Source organism: Rhinolophus sinicus, chromosome 10, assembly GCF_057876585.1.
Source record: "Rhinolophus sinicus isolate RSI-liver-muscle chromosome 10, RSI-T2T, whole genome shotgun sequence".
Classification (NCBI taxonomy): domain Eukaryota; kingdom Metazoa; phylum Chordata; class Mammalia; order Chiroptera; family Rhinolophidae; genus Rhinolophus; species Rhinolophus sinicus.
In genome coordinates this window covers 6,257,890-6,276,161 of record NC_142510.1, presented here as the reverse complement: position 1 = coordinate 6,276,161, position 18,272 = coordinate 6,257,890, and the positions used below count along the sequence as shown (strand labels likewise).

At 44.7% G+C, this 18,272-nt stretch overlaps 1 pseudogene; it reads right to left on the bottom strand.

Annotated features, from left to right (window-relative positions):
• Nucleotides 1-1,090: 1,090 nt before the first annotated feature.
• The window catches only part of LOC109457629 (dnaJ homolog subfamily C member 21-like), a 43,126-nt pseudogene continuing 25,944 nt past the window's right edge, over nucleotides 1,091-18,272 (bottom strand).

Sequence of the window (18,272 nt, the reverse complement as noted above, 5' to 3'; positions counted from 1 at the left end):
CAAACAAACAAAAAATAGTAGCTATGTGAGGGAGCTATGTTAACTCATCTTATTGTGGTCATTTCACAATTTAGACGTATATCGAATCATATTATACACCTTAAACATACACAAAGCTTTATTTCAATACAACTAAATTACATCTCATAAAATAATGATGAATTCATAAACAATAGGGAACTGGCACGAGGAAATTAAGGAATAGGATTTATTAGGCAGCACAGACTAAGTAGCCTATACAACAGACATTTATTTCTCACAGTGGCGGAGGCTGGAAGTCCCAGATCAAGCTCTGGCAGGACTCGGTTTCTGGTGAGGCCTCTCTCCTTGGCTTGCAGACAGCTGCCTCCTCACTGTGTCCTCACATGGCCTTCCCTCTGTGTGTGTGCAGACAGTAAGAGGTCTCTGGTGTCTCTTCCTCCTCTTACAAGGATGCCAGTCCTATTGGACGAGGGCCTGACCCTTAGGATGTCATTTAACCTCAGTACCTCCTTTAGACTCTGTCTCCAGATATAGTCACATTGGGGGTTAGGGCTTCAACATACATTTTGGGGAGGTTAACACGATTCAGTCCATAGCAACTGGAAAGTTAACACATTGTATTTTTTTTTTTTTGTATGTGTTAAAATAATGTAATTGTCCTGGTATGTTTCTGTCCACATGAACCAACAGAAATCAAGACTACTTAGTTTACAATATTTACCTGTTTTGAGATAGTCAAGTCAATTCAGATGGCAAAAGCAGAATCCAATCACTAATGAAACCTTTGGAAAATATATACTGAACCAAAAAAAGGTTTATAAGATAAAAAATAATCGTCCACGATGCAATACATTGCAGATCATTGAAATTTTAACTCTTCAGATGATTTTAGTTCAGTTTTTGGTTTCAAAATCTAGAGAAAAATCACAATAGGAAAAAAAAAGGGCTGGCAGAATGTGTTTTTACGTTTCTCTTGCTTCAATTACTTGCTACACTATATTAAAAAGATGATGAAAGCACTTTTGCATGACCTGTGGCCTTTAGATGGTCAAAAAGTTTATTCTGGGATGGAAATTCACTCTGGCAGCTTGTACAGCTAAAAAGAACATCATCCATCCTCTGTACTGCAGCAGGTATTTTGACTGATTTTTTTCATATCTTTGACTTTCTTTCCTTTGGGTTCAGGAACACTTTTAGCTTCACTTTTTGGGTCATCACACAGATCAACAGTCTCTGACACTGAAAATTTCCTGGGGAATATCTTCCAATTCTTTGGCACTGTCTTGATTGAAGTTGGTATTGTCTGGATAAACCTTTACTCCTCCAGTTCCATTTTCATGGAAATTATCATCACAATTCTGTACTGGTCTCTGTTTCCTCTGTTTTCCAGAAAGCTCTTGTTTCGGTGCACCCTCTGTTCCCTCCTCAGAATTGGCAGGCAACACATTTTCATCAGTCTGAGGTCCTGAAAAGTGTTCTTCCTCCTCCTCTAACTGTTGTTTTCATAAGACAACCATTTCCCGATGCTTCTTTGGTTTTTCATGATTCCTCTTCATGACGGCCTTTTCCATCTTGGAAGATGTGTCACATGCTGGGAAGTACGGCCACCATAAAGCTCTGCATCCCTGGCCTCACCACTGTCCTTACCATCCCGTCCGTCCCTGAGCTCACGTCCCTCCATTTCATCTTCTTCTGACCCGTCCCCAGCTCCTTTTCATATCGCGCCTCCCTCTCCCTCAGCTCCTTGTCCAAATCGACCGGCGTCCTCCAGCTCCATTCTCTGACTGCTCTGCCGGTTCTGCTGGCTTTAGCTTCTGCTGCTGCCTCCTCTCTTTGGCTTTCCTTGCCTTCTCTTCATTCTGTTCTTCCATCGGTTTTGGATGCGCCTGCACTTTCATCTCTTTTAAGAAGGAAAGCTACCAGCTGACGAACAAGCTCATCCTTCTCTGCCTTGCTTTGTCTTGAGTCTTTTTATTTTCCTTTATCATGGCACGTTTCTCCCGGGGTTGGAAGCTTGCTGTGTATCATATTCTTCTCTCCAAGCCAAGTTCTTTTGAGTGCACAAAGTCTGCCCAAAAGTGTAAAAAGGGTGGACTACCTACTGTGTCACAGTCGCCCTGGGAGTCCCCAGGAGCTGGGACATCCTCTTCTAACACCGATTCTGGCTCTTCTTTCGCCGTCATTTCACAAACATTATGATACACCCTATAAAAAGCCTTTTCCATCATCTCCATAACCAGAGTAACAGGTACCAGTGAAACAGTGAAGCAAACCGAAACTGTCCTCTTGATGCGCTCCATCGAGCCCACCTTTGAGCAGATCTATGATTACCATGCTATGCTCTTTCCTCGGAGTCACTCAACACACCTGCTGCCTGGAGTAATTTAAATGGTTCAGCTGCTTCTGTGGCATTACCCAGATTTTTATCAGGGTGCCATTTCAGGGCCGGCTTCTGGTAGGCCTTCTTGAGTTCTTCCTCACTGGGTAAGGCTGCTTAATACACTATACTTTAATTATACAGTTGACCCTTGAACAATGCAGGGGTTGGGGTGCCAGTCCCATGTGCAGCCAAAAATTTGCCTATAACTTTTAACTCCCCCAAAACTTAACTGCTAATAGCCAACTGTTGACCTCAAGCCTTACTGATATATAGTCGATTAACACATATTTTGTATGTTTTATATAATATATAATGTATTCTTACAATAAGCTAACCTAAAGAAAAGAAAATGTTAAGACCCCCCCTCTCCCCTCTGGTAATCACCACAGTGTGTTTTATATTAGGGGTGAGGAGGGTCAATCTAAATAAATCCAATCCACCAAAACGAATTATTTTTTTTATTTAAAAAATAAAATGAAAGTTCTTTTCAGGACCATCCAAAAATCACAGTTATGAATCAAGTATCAGGAAATAGATTGCTCATGGAGACATAGATAACATTCCTATTGCAAAAAAAAAATAGGTGTAGCTAAAAAGATAAACTATTAAAAGAGATTTCAATATTACAAGGCTTGACTGAGCAGTAAAACTCAAACACTAGTGAGTTTCCTTCCTGAGCACAACCTCCAAAGAAATAAAAATCATGTTTTACAAACTGGAATAAGTTTGTTAAATTTCGTTGCCAGACAAGCAATAGGCAGAAGGTGCACTGACCCTCAGAGATATTCATCACCACTCACTCCATCAGACCTTCTCCCATCAACAGAATAAAGGGTCAAAAGAGCTGAAGCCATGGAAAACCTCCATCAGCCTCCAGGGGTTACACTTCTGAGTTCCCTTGGTTGAAAGCTCTTAGGCATCTCTCCTAAAGAAACTAGACCAGCTGATACTCTTGTCAACGCACCCACAGCTTTCTCCCCATATGGTCAACTCTTTCTATCCCCTGCAGCAGGAAGGAATATGCAGAACCATCATTAACTCAGTTACATTCTCAGGACAGAGCAGTTATCTATTGCTACAATAATGCTGCATAACCAACTGCCCCAAAACTCCGTGGGTTCTAGCTCATGGGTCTGCTTGGCAAGGTGGTTCTTCTGGTCTCAGCTACATGTGAGCTGGGATGACTGGGAGATTCAGTTCTGTTCCGTACATCTCTCGTCCTCCCCCTGGGACCAATGGGCTAGCCTGGGAATACCCTTCCCATGGCAATGGGAGACGGCAAGAGCAGACAGGCCCAACCATGAAGCATGTTCATGCGTCTAGCTGCATCATATTTATTAACATCCCATTGGCCAAATCAAGTCATATGGTTGCCCAGAGTCAGAGTGGGAGGGCTCTGCAAAGTCACATGACATGGATCTCAGGAGAAGTGAAGAATCGGTGCCATTTTTACAAACTACCAAAGGGGACAGCCCTGAAGATGATGCTCAAGGCAGGCTTGAGTCTAATTAGCTGGCATTTGGGCAACAGAACAAAGTGGGATTTATTTGTCCAATGTAGTATATTATTGCACTTTTCCTTAAGTGGTTTTTATTTAGAGGGAGGATGTCAAGTAAGAAAGATCCAGTTACCCAAGGAAAAGAAGGAGGAGAGAAGGCTTTAAGATCAAATCAGGAAAATGACAGCCTCTGCTGCCACACCGCATGAGAAGCTCCCAGGAGGCTCCTGCCCAAGTACACTGGCAATAAGGGTCTGCTCAACACCAGCTTTCTGCTGAGAAATCGTCAAGGTGACCTCATGCAGGAACTCCAGGCTTTGGGGAGGAGGGGGGAGCATGCCACGGAGGCATGCCGAAGGAGAGGGAGCCATTCACTTTCCAAAGTAGCTAAAACACCCAGAGCCGAACCTAAAATTAGGAAATTTAAAACTAAATAAGGCAATTCGAGCAGAACCATTTCCATCAAAAGCAGCAAGCATATGGGCCACGCTGTCAAGTGAAGACCATCAAACTGAAAAGTGTAAACGATTCTGGGAGATTAGACAGATAAGTTAGTTGGAAAAGAAGGAAAGTGCCTTTTGAAAGCCCAGATCGGGGATCTGATTTTGTCACCGGCAGGAACGCTGCCCTCTACTTCCACCCAACCCTCTGAGACCACGCCTGCCTTAGAACATTTGGTGTTGCCCCTGGAAAACTTTCTACAAAGAAAAAAATTAAAAGTCCCCCAGGATATTAACTCAATTGAAAGCTCTTTTTGAAAGCGTCTACAACAGTCTGCTGTGTGTTTTAATGAGTTGAAATGTGTGCCTCCATTGGCTGGGATTTTAAAGAGAGCCTCTTTCTGCCTGCTCCCTCCGGCTTCTACTAGCTCCTGTTTGATTCTGCATATTCATAAAATGCTCGGCAGGACACAGCACAGTTCAAACACACTTTCAGCTTTGACGACTTCAATAAGCCTGTTCTTCTCCACTGGGCAGTTAATTCGCTGAGCTCACAGGCACTCCTACTGGGCATTTTGAGCTGGGAGTTGGCAGAGCAACGTGCAGATTTCAAAGGATGGTAATAACTTTGTTGGGGGAGCATAGGAAAGGGGTCCACCAGCTGGGCTCTGCCCACTTTTGATTACCATGGGGATTATAAGGTTTCCTCCCACCATCCCAGTTTGCAAGATAGTTTATATATTACTTTCCTTCTTCTTCTTCTTCACCTTCGGGAATTTCTACTAAGCAAGAATGTAGTTGTAAAACCCACAGAAGAAAAGAGGAATGAAGAAAAATGCCTGCCAGGAATTTAATATCACCAAGCTTCCTTCCTAGCCACTCGCTTCCATCTGTGTTGTCACCATTTTCACTCAAAGCCACCTTGACTTGTCACTTGCTTTAGAGCATCAGCCTCCTCGCTGGCCTTTCTGCTTCCACTGTGGCCCAGTGTCCTCTCTGGGCCGTGCCCACAGCGACATTTGTAGATGACACTGATCTGTGTTCCTTCATTTATTCAGTAAATAATAAAGTGTTGGGCCTCTACCGTGTATCATGCAAGGTGCGAGCCTCTGGGAGACAATGGCAAGCAAAGCCGTTATGAGGCTGGGGGAGGGGAGGATGGGGGGAGGTTGAGGGCGTGGACCTCCTGGGAGCATATAAAGACACGGGTGGGCGGTCAGGGAAGGCTTCCCCAAAAAGAAAGAGGTGATGGCTGAGAACCATCTGGAAAATCATCCAAGTTAACTAGATGTGGGATGCGTCTGAGACAGAACACCAAGAAAGAGCATTCTTGCAAAGGACAAGCTTGGGGAACAAAAGCCCTGTGGTGGCAGGGAGCACGGCAAGGTTTGCGCATCCGAACCTGTCCGCCTCCTGCTCCATTTAATCTTAAGAAAAAGACGCAAGTCCCTGCATGATGTAGCCCCTGACCACGCCTTCTCCTTCTAATCCTGTTCCACCTGCCAGACTTCTACCTTCCGGGCAATGCCAAAGCCATCCCCCAAATCCTCCTTATAGGGAAAGCGAAAGAATCTCATTTGTGGAGCATCCAGCCACACACACACACACACACACACACACACACACACACCACAACATGTCCTATGAGGTAGATGCTGGTGTTGCCCCCATTTCACAGGAGAGGAAGTTGAGGCCTGGTGTGGATAAGCAACAAGACAACCATCACACAGGGAGGGTCAGGGTGGAGCTGGGATTCAAACCCCAGCAGTCTGACACCAGAACGCTAACTAACGTGTTATACTGCTTCCCTGCAACGTGGTGGAAGTCTGGAAGGGGGGATGGCTGAGTTCCCGGGAAGGACACTGGGGAAGCTTACTACAGTTCCTCTCTCAAGCCAAGTCCACTGGATGGGCAGCAGCTCCCTAGAATGCAGAGTGGAAAGGGCTGTGAAGCCGTGCCCAGGCTCCCAGGACAGCCCACTAGATCGATCAGTAGTGTCTGCTGTGTGAACAGGAAAGCGCAGTGCACGTACTAGGTATTTTTCGGCCCTGAACCAGCTGAATACATAATCTGGATTCCTCCCTCCAGCCCAAATGTGGGATGTGTGGACCAGAGTTCCTTCTCCAAAGACTTTTCCTGGGCCTCCTCCAGCTGCTCCAGGGCCTCTGTCTCAGAGATGCCAACTCATTGCAGGTCAAGTCAGAGATGCAGCCAGCTCAGCCCAGTCGCCCCGCCAACCCCTTGCATTTCTTTCCACCAGGTGCTTCCTCCCAGGACCTCCAGCGCCCTCACTTGTACTAGAACTAAACCCACCTCTCCCCACCATGCCTGAAAATCACTAGCTAGTGGGTTTCATCTTCATTTCCACCCACAAAAATCAAACACAGACCAGCAAGGCCCTGATGATCTCAGGCCCCATGACCAGTCTTCAAGCACATGGAGGCCTCCAGTTTTCAGACACGTTTGCTGATTCCCCAAAGCCCCGGCAGAAACTTCATTTGCACTCAGAAAACCTGGCGTGTTTTCCCCTCTCAGTCGGTTACAGTAACCGACTACAGTAACCTACTGGCAGGGTCCAGAGACGTGCCCAAATCTGCTGGTCAAGTTTCAGCAATTCCGACCACGCCACCCGTGTCAAGGACAGCAGACAGAAGGGACGGCTGCTCCTTTGCGCCACGCAGAGCCCCCGAGCTTGGCGCTTTCGGGATGAAACATCAATACGCCTGCTCACTTCACCCCTTACTCCTCCTCCGCTCTGGTGTTCACATTACGAAGAACACTTTTGGTGACTGAAAATGCATTCAGCTGTGGCTGCCGTTTTTTCTTTCTTTTTTTTTTTTTTTAGAGGCAGCCTTTAAAATCATCTCTCTGGGTCTAATTATCTTTTATAGGGAGACTAATACTTCACCTCATTTCTCTGTGATTTTCGAGCATAGCAGCCATCTTCCCTCCCTGTGATAATCGAGCCACATTACAGAACACACGAGGATGGGGGCTTCATGGGGCCCCAGGTGAGGGAGAAGGAAACGGTTGGGTCCTTCCCAAGCTTTCTCAAAGCTTCAACTACCATCAGTTTCAGTGATCTGGCTCATTTGCATTCTCTTTTTCTCAACTCCTCCATCTTAAAGATGAGTCGACATTAAATAGAAAGCAAAGCGTGCTTTTTTTCTGCTTTGCTTTGAAAGGCTGTGGGACTAGAGGTTTAGAGCACAAACTCTGGAGTCAAACTTCCTGGGTTTGAATCCTGGCTGCATCCCTTATTAAACGCATGACTGCAAGTTACACAACCTCTTGGGCCTCAGTTTACTCATCTGTAATATGGGGTTCATAGTGGTAGCACCTTGTGGGGTTGTTAAATGAGGGTGAAACCAGCTAATATTTGTGCTTAGAACAGGGCTAGAACATAGTAAGCAGTACATAAATGTTTGTTAAGTAAAGTGAATATTTTGGTAAAAAAAGTCACTGCCCTAACACCTCTCTTTCATCCCAACTAGCAACTGAGTGGGCCTCAGAATGGTATGTGGATGACGAAGGACAGACAGACATTAGAAAGACAGCTGCCATGGCCTTTCCAAAGAAGATGGAAGTTCCTACCGCAGTGCCACAAATGGACAAGTCTCAGATTTTTCTTTTCCTTACTCTTGGTGTATATGTCCCCAGAGACAAGGAGAGGGGCAGTGGTTACAGGTGTTATGGGGCAGACGCTCAGATCGCTGTGCCACCCATGACCAGGGCACTGGGATTGAGACCAAATGGCCTGAACACTAAGTTGTGATGCCGTCAGCCAGATTTGGTACCAATAGATCATCCTAGGAAGATGATCCATGGGAACCACGGGCAGCCCTGAATCAGCGGTGGACCAGCTTTGTCCATCTGACTGTGGCCCTGTGTTCCACAGCGACACCGTGTGGCCGTGACAAGTAATGGCAGTAGCAGGCGGCTGTGGCTTCAGGTTCTCCAGGTTGACTACCCCTCCCTTAGACTATGTAAGTTCCCAATTTTCTTGGCCAGTTCATGGGGAGGTGAGGGGTAGAGACCCTCAAAAAGATATGTAACTTCCTGCTAGTCTCTCAGGTGGGGGCTCTTACCCATTTTTATTTTAAGTTAAAAAAATAAAACAACGTAGCCATATTTGCACCCCACAATTGTGACAAAGAGCATCCCAGTTACTAGATGTTTTGCAGTGAATTGGAAGGCTCTGCCACTGATTAGCTATGGGGTCCTGGGAGGCTCTCAGGGTATCAAAGTCTTGAGGGGGCCTGTGATCTCTGAGGACCTCTGCATCCACGCCCTCTGCTCAGAAGTGGGGCTTTAATCTAACTCTGTGCATCATTCGTGGTTTGGTCATTCACATTTCACTTCACCTCTGTCACCTGAAGGTCCCTTTTGTTCTTCACCCACTGCCCGGTACTTACAAGCTCACAGAGACTTGGAAGAAACATCCCTGGGATTAAGGCCGATTCCTTCTAAAGAACACAAATTAAGGAAAAAGAGTGAGGCCAGCATCTCTGACACCACCTGGTCAGATGTCAAAAGACGCCTCGATAGCACAGAAAGATAGACCACGAAGCCCACACGTCAGAGATCATCCATAGGGCACTGCTCCAAATGACGATGGCCAAATCTGGATCACAGTTTGTTTTAACCCTAAATTAACACACATTGGAGATCAAGTGTAACAGGGTACTTGAGTGGTTCGATATTCTGTATGACTAGCAGTGTAAGTGTTTACAGCCTGGAAGAGCAGCTTACAGGTGACACAGAAAGGATGGAACATGCATCCTACTCCTACTGCTTCTCCCCATCCTGCAGCCGCGACAGACATCACTAATCAATCAGGATGTCTGGCCTCCAAATTCTTCTCAACACAGAACTCCAGGAGCCATCGGGGGCCCGAGTTGAAATCTATTTGCTGTTCCTCATCTAGGACCATTCTCCTGTTTTTACAGGTCAGAACCTTGAGTCCTTTGAGATGAACCACACAGCCTGAGAGCATGGAACGTATTAAAAGCAGGGCCAGAATCTTGAACCTTTCTTTGATTTTCTATCACTTTTTCAAGTACCACCCTAAACCTTAATAAAACATCATTTAAAAGTTGCCTTATTAGCACTGAAAATCAAGTTTATATTGTTGCTCTAAACCAAAGCCAGAGAAAGCTGCTATAAATGAAATGGAAGATGGGACACCACACTGAAAACTCAATTGCCTTTGTGCCTCATCCAAAAGGATTTCTCAAAATGCCTTTTTTGCTTAGTTAGAGCAGTTATATAGAAGGAACCTGAGAATTACTAGAAAGAAAATGGCAAAAATGAGGTGGTTTCAGGCACCCTAGCCGGACATTTTCACGAGGTAGAAAATCCATGATGAGCTGCTATCTATCAATTCAGAAGATAATATTAAGTCCCAGAAAAAGTTATCGTCAAGTAGTACCCTTTGAACAAGAACTGCCTGATCTCTCTCGCTACAGAAATTGTCCTGGTACTCTACACAGAGAAGGTGCTGGAAAATAAATCTCAAATGGAAATTACTGCCTGGGTTCATATTAATATGAGTTAATATTGAGATATAAAAAATAATTAAAATTTGCCAGTGTGTTACTATCCATTATTGCTTACCTAATTGCCTCTAAAATCTACAAGTGGAATTTGGTCTTAAAATGCTCTTATCTCACGAAGGTATTTGCAATTTAAAAATAAAAAAGTGAATGATGGGAAACAGGAGACAAAAGGAGAGACAGTAAGATTGAGGCAAAGCCAAAGGGTATTCCTTAAGAACTAGAGCTAAGAGAGAATCTAAAAGAGACAATTAAAGAATTCTGGGTGGCTGAATGGCTTAGTTGGTTAGAGTGCGAGCTCTGAACAACAGGGTTGCCGGTTTGATTCCCATGTGGGCCCGTGAGCTGCACCCTCTACAACTAGACTGAAGGACAACGACTTGGAGCTGATGGGCCTTGGAGAAACACACTGTACCTCAATATTTCCCAATGAAATTTTTTTTAAAAAAGGTGATTAAAAAATAATAAAAAAAAGAATTCTGATGGCCAGTTAAAGAAATGCAGAGAATAGAAACAGAAGGCTGGGAGACTAGTTAAGGGCTATGACAATATTCCCAGTGAGAGATGACAAAGTCGGAATTAATAAGCCAGGGGCAGGGAGAAGGGCTGTCTGGTGGAGATGCTAATATGAAAGTTTTGTTGAGGTAGAATCAGCAGGACATGACAATGGAGGGAAAATGACCAGTTACGTAAAACTATAGGAGATAGAGGCTTCACTAACACAAGCGTTTACTATTAGATCTGTAGCAGCAGTAGTCATGTTGGTGTACGGCTGCCACCATCTCGTCAGTGCAGGCTTCAAGGCTTTTAGAAGCTTCCAGATAGTTCTAACGTACATGGCTCACGAACCATACTCAGAGAATCATATATGACTCTGACTAAGTGCATGGTGGAAAGTTCGCAAAATTAATTGTTCGACTTTCGTGTGTGTGTGTGTGTGTGTGTGTGTGTGTGTGTACACACACAGGGGTACCAAAAAAAATGTATACGCATTTTAAGAAAGGAAAAAACTGTATGAAAATCATAATACTTAATCTATACCGATAACAAAAGATGAACGCAAGTCATGTGTGTACATTTTTTTGGCACGCCCAGTATATGCAATCATTCAGATTCACATTTTTACCCCAAGTAAAGCTAGAGATAGAAATTCCAAGAGCTACCACACAAGGAGGGAATTAATTTCTGAAGTCCCAGAATCTTTCAGTGATACAGCTCCTGTCAACCCAACTCTTAGGAACATTTGCAGTTTCTTAAAATGACCTTTTCTCTCAGTTCCCTTCTCATAATTGCAGTTCTGTTGACAGCTACAAAGCTGTGTCCCACTTCTCACTTAGGCCCAGGAGTAATCACAAACCAATCCTGACTCAGGTCCTGGCTCCCATATTGCAAATCACTTCACTTAAGTTTTTCAGTAAGATCAGTAATACTGTGATCGCGTGGTACAGTGTCAGATGGTAGCTGGACTTAGGACGGTGATCACTTTCTTTAGCATAGGGAATAAAATCAATAATGTGGTAATGACACTGTACAGTGCTGGGTGGGTACTGTTGAATAACTATGATTACAACTGAGACTAATATAATATTGCACGTTAGCTGTATTATAATTAAAATAATCTTTAAAAAAAACTCACTTCGCTTACTATCCTGGCCACATGCAAACGGAGACCCTGAATGACAATCATATTGGACATTGAAGCAAACACCAGCGTATTATTTTCTGAGCTACAGGAAACCTCCTTTTGGTCCTCCAGGGCCAGAGGGAAGAAATGCCCTTCAGGAGACTGTGAGGTTTGCATAAGTTTCATTAGATCCCAAGCACTTCTCCAGTCTGGGGCACAGTTCCCACTGTCATCACGCTCAGTACTGTGTTTTGAACTTACCTGTTTATTTGTTTGTCTAAATTTGGGGCTCAGTGAGGGCAAGGACCATGACCTTCTCCCCTCCTGGCCTCTAGAACAGCTTTGCCCTCTTCCCAGGGTGCTCTCCCTGAGCCCCCTTCCCATGTTTTCATCACCTGTCCATTTCCGAAACAGCTTAGAGCACTTACTTGACTTCCTCCAGGAAGCCTTCCCTGACCTCCAGAGGTTGATGAGCCTTTTTGATGCTTCCAACACATCTTGTACTTGTACAACATTTATTTCACCATATTGTAATTTCCTGGCTCCCTGTGCCCCTCCCAGATATTTAAACCCAGTCTACACCTCAGTTATACAGCCAATGATTTCTGTGAGTTTCCACAGCTACCTCCTGCTTCTCTCTGCCCCTGGGTCCCCACTTTCACCTGGTGCCTCTGTTTTAGCCCCCAAGGAGATGGATGCAATAGGTGACAGATTGCCCAGGAACTAGCATGCGTCCCTCGTGACCTCTATAATCGAGGAGGTCTGGGCAGCAGTGACTTAGGTGTGGCTCCTCGGTTTCATTTCCATGCTGAGAACTCTCCTCGAGGATTCAGAAGTCTCAGAAAATGCCACATTATTTTCTCATCTCTACCCCCTGAAAGACTATTGTGTACAGAGCTTTAAAGAGAGGGAGAGAGATGTTTAAATGAGCAATAAATTATACATGTGATCAAGATGTAACCACAGGGATTTTCAGAGCAACATCCTCTGCAATAAACACTGAAATCAGCCTAAATGTCCACCAATAGGGAGCTGGTTAAATGTTGTACATTTTAACCACACAGTGGAATTTTAAGCAGCCATTAAAACTGATGAGATATTTCTAAATGTGTTGACCCAGAAAGAGGACCACGACACAATGTTGAGTAAGAAAGCAGGTTACAGTGTAAGAGAACACGCAGGAAGTGATCTCATTTGCGTGGTGTGCGTCGGGGTATAAGAAATTGTGGGTGTGTGTGTGAGAGGGTATGTATGAGTGTGTGTGTGTGTGTGTGTGTGTGTGTGAGAGAGAGAGAGAGAGAGTGAGAGAGAGAGAGAGAGAGAGAGAGAGAGAGAGAGAGAGAGAGAGAGAAGGAGAGAGAGAGAGAGAGAGAGAGAGAGAGAGAGAATATGTGAATGTATATTTAGAAATAACCAGAAGAATATTTACCAAAATGTTAACAGTGATTATGTCTGGGTGGCAGGACTTTGGAAGGTTTTTCACTTTCCTCTTTCTGTATATCGGGACTGTGATCTTTTTTATAATGAGTATTTATGGCTTTTACAATGGGGGAGGGCTCTTTTGTGACTTTCAAGGAAAGCTTGAACAGAGCCAAGAGCCACAGTGAAACTTCCCCCTTCTTTGCTTCAGGATGAGAAAGGAGAAAGAGGGTCATGAACTGACTGACTATCAATGAGCTTGCCTTCTTTTTTAAAACTTTTTGTGCTTGAAGCCTAGAGTCGCTCTCCTATTCAAAAGAATCTGAAACTGCAAACCCCCTCCCGGGCCCCAGTGGGGGCATCTGCCCCAGTTTTCCACTCCTGGGATGCCTCTTTGCCCACACAGAGCAGGGATTTTCAATTGCACCTAGAAATTTCCAGGAGGCTCTGCGGTTAGCAATCTCCCCACGAATCCTCCACAAGGAACGGTCCTCTCCCCTGAGATCAACGCGCTCCGGCTGCCAGACTCCTTTGAAAAGACTTCCGATATCACCGTGATCCTGCCACCCATGTGGAAATTCTGGTTTAGAACCATCAGTCTCCCCTCATCGGGGGCCTTCCAGAAGAAGGCAGCTCCAAGCCCGCCCGCTCCCTTCCCGAACCCTTTATGCACAAGAGGAAGATGATGGACCACAGGGAAAAGAACAAAAAACCTCCTCTAGAGATACTGAGAGGCTGGAGCCATTGGCACTGAAAACACTCACTTGTACGTCGTAGAGTTCCAGCAGATTCCAGCAGGTTCTCCCTTAAAATGCTGCCAAGTAATCATGGCAAGGAAAACATACCAGCCCTGTAAGGAATGATCAGTAAACAGGGTCTGAAGAGGTGAATGCGTCCTAGAGGAAATGTCAAAGGTGTGATGAAATCATTTAGAAGGAAGCAAGGTGAGCTGCCCGAGCCCTGACTTTGACTGAACCTTCGCTCTTTCGAGTTGAAAGGTGTGTGTGAGGGCTAATTGTGCGGGCCGATCGTTTCGGCACTCGGTGATCAGCGGCTTCCCCACATCCCTTCACTCAGTCCATCAGCAAAACCTCTTGGCCCGTCTTTGAAATCAATTCCAAACCTGTTATATTAGGCAAGGTTTCAACAGAGACAGGGAACCAGTAGGAAAGGTAACAGTGAGTTGTTAAAACTCTTTAAACTGTGTGTGCATGGCTGGCCAGTCAGGGGCCGCCATGAGAGAGACAGGAAATGCTTGTAGAAGAACAATGTTTATTATACTCACGGTTCTGGAGAGGGGGTCATCGTCTGTGATGCCAGATTGCAGGGGAAAAGATCGGGGTGGTCATTGGAGGAAGAGCAGGAGGCAGCAGCCAGGGAAGAAGCTCTTAGGCCAAGAGCCTTCGTGTGGTTCTGCGGGAAAAGCAAGGCAAGGCAGGGTGAACAGTTTCGGATTGGCTACTTTGAATCATTCCTGCAGCCTCCGGGCTACAGGCTGGTCTCTAGTGGCCAGGTCCCTGGCCCTGGGATGGTTAAGGCAGAACAATATTGTCTCCTGGGGTGTGAGGGCCAGAGAGAGGAGGTGTGGCTTGGGATTGGTTAGTCTGCATATTGAAGGTGTGCTGGGATCTGTCCCTTCTCTGAGAACTGGCTCACCTGGGAGAGGCTGTCTCTCCCTAGTCAGAGAGAAAGGTCAAAGCATCATCATATATTCATATATAGACAATAAAATACATATATGATATAGAGATAGAGGTCTCTAGCTATCTAGCTATATATATGTGTGTGTGTATATATATATATATATATATATATATATATATATATATATATATATATATATAGTCACTAGTCAAATGTTACTAGTGCTGAGGTTGAGAAACCCTGGTCTAGGTTTCTTAGAACCATGTCTAGAAGCTGACTGCTAAAGCTGGTCAAATGTCAGAGACTCAGCAGTATAGTAAATTCTAGGTCATGAGATGCGTGCATTAAAAAAAAGAAAAGAAATCAAAGTCTTTGGCAATCAAGTAAATTAAAACAAAAGCCTACTTTTTGCCTGTGGCATTAACAAACATGTTTTAGATGCTTATAAGCTACAGTGAGGCCATGACGCCAGCCCATTGATGGAGGGAGTGTAACTGGGCTGTCTTTTCCATTTGGCAACTGTCAGCAAGTTCTTTACAACGCTCCTCCCTTTGACCAAGTAACTCTATCTCTAGGAACATATCCTGAAGAAAGAAATCAAGGACACGAAAACGCAAAGTAACGTAAATGCTCCGAAATTTTTCAAAGGTAACAAACTAGAATATGGAGCAAGCCATTTTAAATAATTCTTACTGTAAGTTTTTAATGACATGGAGAGATGCTTACAAACAACATCATGCTAAGATGGGTGGGGAAAAGCAGGGTTAAATTAAACACACAATGGGCCAGCTCAGTGGCTCAGGTGGTTGGAGCTCCGTGCTCCTAATACCGAGGTCACGGGTTTGATTCCCACATGGGCCAGTGAACTGCGCCCTTTACAGCTAAGATTGTGAACAACGGCTCTACCTGGAGTTGGGCTCCCGTGAGCTGCCATGAGACGCCGAGACGCCGACAGGCGATTCATCAGCATAATTTCAACTGGACTGCTATGTAGGCTAGAAATTTTTTAAGAAGTCACTGATATTTATGAATCTTTTTGTTATAGCAGCTAGCATCACCCTAACTAATACATGCCCTAAAAGCCTATATTACTTTTTACATAAGTAATAATATTTTTTAAATATTGGTCATGTTTGGAAACAAAGAGTCATGAGCTTATTCTCCCTGATTTGTGTATGCATCATAAGAAACCCTAAAACAAGTTATGATTAATAGGCAAGCTAGAATCAAGTCATGAAGCTTTGACTAGAGCCTAGTATTAAATCTACACGTGTACAAGTTTAAAGGAGGGGAGATTCCAAATGTTCCTGTCTGAACATCCTCAGATCAAAGAACCTAATTGATTTCTAAGAGATTAAAGGCCATCTGATCTACAGATGAAACGATCAACCTCCTGGGAGAGAGACTTACATAAAAACAATTACATAATTTTTAATGGCCATATTCTGGGAAGGGTCATTCATTCCTTCTATTTTTTTATGTATTTAACAGCTATTTAGTGCCCCCCCCCCCCCACCATGGGCTGTGTTGGGCTGGGTACAAGGGATGCAATGAGGTCTAATCCTTTCTCTCACTCAGTTTACAGATTTGACACTTGGGTGGGCCAGTAAATAGGCAATTACAAGGGAGGGAGGGAGGGAGGCAGAGAGAGAGAGAGAGAGAATCATTTAAAAACACATAGGAAAGACACTCAACCTAGTCGTGGGGGTATAGTAAAATTCTTAGTCCTCCACAAATATTCCATGTCCTCCCGTACATTTCCCAGCTCCCTCTGCAGTTCGGATGGGACCATGTGACTAGTTCTGACCAATAGGCTATGAGCAGGAGAAACACACGTCACTTTCAGGTTGAGGCCGTTAAGAGATTTTTGAGCCTCCCTTCCCCACCTCGGAGGGTATGGAGGCCATGTTACAGATGCCCCAGCAGCAAGACAGAAAATCGAATAGGATCAGGTTTGCAAAAATGTGGCTACAAAGAGTAGTCCAAGCAGAGGGAACAGAGTCTGCCAAGCTTTGGAGATGGTTGCTTATAAGTAGAATTTGGATTAAAAGGATCCATTTTGTTTTTATTTTTATGTTTAATTTACCTTGGGGTTTTAGAAATTTCCTCACATCCATTTCTTTATGTTCGATGGCAAAATTTCTAACTTTTAATTTGAAGCTTCTCAGTTTATTGTTCCCCATGTTCTCCTTCAAGCAGCTAATGACCAGTAAATAAACCCACCAGGGTCCAGCCTCGCTGCTGTTTAAACAAATATTTTATGGAAACCCTCTGCAGCAAGAACCAGCCTCAGAGCTCTCCTGAAAGTTGGTAGCGTTGTTTGTTGGCACTACTGAAACTCCCTCTTTTGCAACATAAGCCTTTTTCTTTACTTTCAACTGTGCTGGAAGTGGTCTGCTTTAAAGTGATTAGTGACAGGGGCTGCTTCCGCCTGTCCTCTGCACCCCCCCCCACCAGTGCTCACGTCCCACAATGCACCACTGCAAAGCCACCTCTAACAACACAGCAGCTTGCGCCCAAAGAGCTTCCTGCGGGAAGCGCCTGGATGCCTGACCCACAAGTAAGCAGTTTAAGGAGCCAGTGGGTAGAGCTTTAACCTGGGCCAGTTCCAAGTGCCCTTCCTGTCTGTCTGTCTGTCTATCTATTTATTTCTTACAAATCCTTTCCAAAAGAAGCCATTCCAAGTAGTGATAAATGGCAAGTGAGGGAAAATCAATTTACAGCAGCTGTACAGGCAGAAATTCAAATCCCAGTACTCAAGAAAAATCTCTTCAACGCCAATTGCCAGAGCAAGGGGATCCGTCTCATCATCTACTATACCAATAAAAGAGGAAAGTGAAGCAGGGGCTCTGGGCTGCCATTTGGAGCCCAAATGAGACACAAGACCAGGCAGCAGAGAAGCTGGGATATTCTGGAGTTCTGCAAGAAGCTGCAGGTGGAAAGGAGAACCATTTAGTAGAGTGATGTGGGGGAGAGGGCACAGGGATGAGAGGGAGATGGATCTGAGTTCAAATCACAGGTTCCCCTCTTACCTCAGTCTCTTCTTCTGTAAAACGGGGTAGCATCATCTATCATGCATAGTTGTTGTAGGGTTAAGAAATGACATGTTGGGATTCTGCTGCTGCCAAGAAGCTTCTAGAAGCTGTACCCACATTAGCTCATTGAGTCCTCACTACAACACTGTGAAGCACGTCCCGTCACTACCCCCGTTTTGCAGATGTGAATATTTAACCGAGAAGTCAAAGGGTTTGATGAAGACCAAATGAAGAGCGTAGATGGGATTCGAACACATATAGTCTGGCTCCCAAGCCCATGTTCTCAGTGGTCTAGCCCACAGTAAGTGTTCACGCTGACAGAAGTTACTTGTGGTGGTAAGTCTCTGGGAGGTTAATACTGGATCCTACGTGAAGCACCACGGCAAATGCTTCATAGACAACTTATCCAGTCCTCACCACAACATGGTCACAGGATGACTGACTGTTTTACGGACAAGGAAATGTTGGGGATCAAAACCTGAGCAAGAACCACTACTCTAGGATAAGAACAAAGGGCTAAAAGAAAAACCTCACTGAGCACTCACGTTACCACTTTTTTCTTGTCTGGCAGAGGGTCAGGCTCTCTTTCCTCCGAGTGTGACAAATAATACAAGGTCACGTCCCTGACCTTGAGCATCTCATGTTCACAGTGATGCAAACAGATCCTTCTCATGTACTATGGCAAGAGCTATAGC